Source organism: Macrotis lagotis, chromosome 1 (assembly GCF_037893015.1).
Source record: "Macrotis lagotis isolate mMagLag1 chromosome 1, bilby.v1.9.chrom.fasta, whole genome shotgun sequence".
Taxonomy (NCBI): Eukaryota; Metazoa; Chordata; class Mammalia; order Peramelemorphia; family Peramelidae; genus Macrotis; species Macrotis lagotis.
This window is the reverse complement of record NC_133658.1, coordinates 484934469-484937623: the sequence shown is the minus strand read 5'-3', so window position 1 is coordinate 484937623 and position 3155 is coordinate 484934469.

The following is a 3155-nucleotide window of genomic DNA, read 5'->3' as shown; positions in this document are numbered from 1 at the left end:
TTTGCCTTGCAAAAACCAAAAAAAAAAAACAACTCAATCTTCTTTTGACAATGTGGTATGGTGGAGAGGCCATGGCCTTAGAATCAAGAAGACCTGGTTTAAAATCCTGCCTCTTGTACTTCCTAGCTGTGTGCTCTGTGCTTCAATTTCTCCATCTGTAAAAGGAATTATAGTAGAAGTTTTCTCGTAAGGTTGTTGTAAAGATCAAATAAGATAATATATTAAACACTTTCCAACCTTAAAAAGTTATATAAATGTTTTCTCTTCCTCTTCTTCTTCTTCTTTCTAGATATGTGAACCCATGGCAAGTCACTTAAATCTCTCTCTTTCTATAAATTCTCATTTATATGTAATGTGGGACTTTTTATAAAAGATTATTTAATTCAAAAGTATAATCACAAATAATACAAACATACTTTTTCCAACACATGGGAAAGTCTTTCTCTTACATAATACCACCTTAATCTGTAGGGAGAATGGGATTAAGTTCATAGTTCACTTCATATTCCATTGAGTAAAATCCCCAAACCCCGAAGTTCAGGTCCCAGGCTTCCTGACTTTGCAGGGTTCCCTTGCTGGTCTGGCTGACTGTCCCTTTCCACCTACAATCCAAGCTTTGAGATTGCCTTTGCTCAAACTTTTGGTTCCTTGGTGATTACCTCCAGTACCTGAAACTGAGGACAAATCACAGAATAGAAACAAACACTAGCAGTTCTATTTGTTGGGGTAATTGAGAGGTAAATAGAAAAAAAAAATAAGTTTCTCCCTTCTAATTGATTCAGTTCATGATGGAGTGTAGTAGATAGAAGGCCTTAAAGAGAGCACATTAAGAAAAATGATGGCAGAAAAGAGTGACAGACTCAGTCTCATTAGTTTTAAAGATTTACCTAGCCAATCAAAGTAGGTTGCTTCACCCACATGCAAAGGGATAAATTTGGGTCCAGGTTAGACAAAAAGGGCATGTTCAAGGCCCCTGGAGGCCAACTGGTCATGCCCTGAAGCTCCAGATATACGAAAATGATGGAATCCACTATGATGACCTCTAGGTTCCTACAACTCTAGGTCCCTTCCAGGATATAAATTCTTCTATGATCTTCTGACTTTCCTATTTCTACTACCTATATCACAATCCTTGAAGCCTAAGAATAGATCTTTGGTTTCTCTCTCTTGATCATCTTTGAAAAATCACTTTTTTAAAACTAATGAACTATATTCTACCCCTGTTCTGTCTCTGGAGTTATAGCCTTCCAAGGGGCTACAAATGAGCCAAAACCAAGGGGACTGATTTCATTTTTTCCCTAGGTAAGGGCTAAAATCACAGCGAGAGAAATGACTACTTTCCTTTTGTATTTGATAACTAATTATTGAATTAAGACCAAGCTTTTTTTTCCTATTCCACTTTCTCATTCAGAAATCAACCAGTATGAGAAATTGTGGGCAAAGACTTACCTAGGGTAAGATCTAATCAAAGACAGTAAAAGAAATTCTGAGTTTAGTCAAATGGATAGATTCCTGCTCACTGTGATTATTTAGACAGGTCTGGGAAAATATGTCAGACAGGTGAAAGGGAAATTAATAAGTCTCTTTCACCAAGACTTGGGTGACACCCCAAGACTGTCATTGTAATATAATCCAGCTTCTCATTGAAATATTAATTCTCACATTAATTGGTAATCAGAATTGATTTCATCCTCAGGAACACCCCTTTTTCCAGGGGCATATAAGTCAGCCCACCAATGTATTTGGCATTCAAGAGTTCCACTGACTTACTTTATTAATAAGAAGTTAACCTTATTAATATAATGATTAATTACCCAGAAACTATATCTCTCAAACCTTTTAAATATCACAGTAGTGTGAATAAATCAAGATCAATTTTCAATTCTAAGAATCCTCAGAGCTGAAATTCTGGGAGATAGTCTCTAAGGAAGATCAAAAGCAAGCATCACAGAAAATCCTGGAGGTTTGCACTACAATAGTTTGGTACATTAAAAGTGACAGGGAGTAAAAACCCGAGAGCATCCTCTGCAATTGGCCACACCCAGTTGGTCTGTGAGTACCTTTGTGTTTTTAGGTTTGGCATCCAGCCCCTGTGGCTGCTCTGCTCCCTCATTGTTCTCCATGGCAACAGCTGCATCCTCATGTGTGGTTGGTCACACAACTAAACCTTGTGGATTCTTTTTATCAAAAGGCTTTTTGCCATCTATCTCTTCTTTAAAAAATTGAACTAGCATTACCCTAGTTTGGCATTTTATTATCTCACATTTAGACTATATTTTGTTGGTCTCCCTAGCATGAGTATGTGTCCCTTCAAATCCAGGATGCTCACTGCTACCAAATTATATTTCCATATGTGATGGGTTCATAATCTTATTGATACTTCTGTATACTCTGATGAAATAGATTGTGATCCATCCATACCCTCACTCTGTATCATTCTTAGCCATGGAATAATAAATTCTCCAGGGAAGAAACATCCACAGCACCAAAAACCTTCTGTTTATTTTATTATTGCATGGATACCACTACAAGCTCTGAATTCCCATCTATTCCCCTTACACATTCTACATAAGCTCTCTCTCTCTCTCTCTCTCTCTCTCTCTCTCTCTCTCTCTCTCTCTCTCTCTCTCTCTCTCATCATTTATATCCTTGATGGTGTTTTGTTTTGTTTTAAACCAGTCCTGAAATCCTGAAATGAAAGTAGTTGTTGGTAGTGGGCAGGGAACAAAGTACTGAAGAGTGAAAAGTCTATTGTTAAATTTTCAGTGGGAACATTTACGCCTCAGAAATCAGCAAACACTATAAATAATGGTTTGATATATTATTTTATTGATTATCTAAACTTGAGAAAGTGATAGAATAAATGTTAGTAATGCAAGTTAAAAGTGTGTCCTATTGTACATTTTTCCTTCCAGGAGAGTTTGTTGTTAAACATTTACCAGCAATCAGTAATAAGGGGATGAGGAATGATACTGCAAAAAAGTCAAAAGTCAGGAGGGCCAAAACAAAGAGATGTGTTCAGGTATTTTTACAGTAATATCTGATTCTGTGATTGTAGTTTTCTTGGTAGAGATTTTGAGTGGCTTGCCATTTCCTCCTCATTTTACAGATGAGGAAATTGAGTCAAACAGGTTTAAATGATTCACCCAACTCAT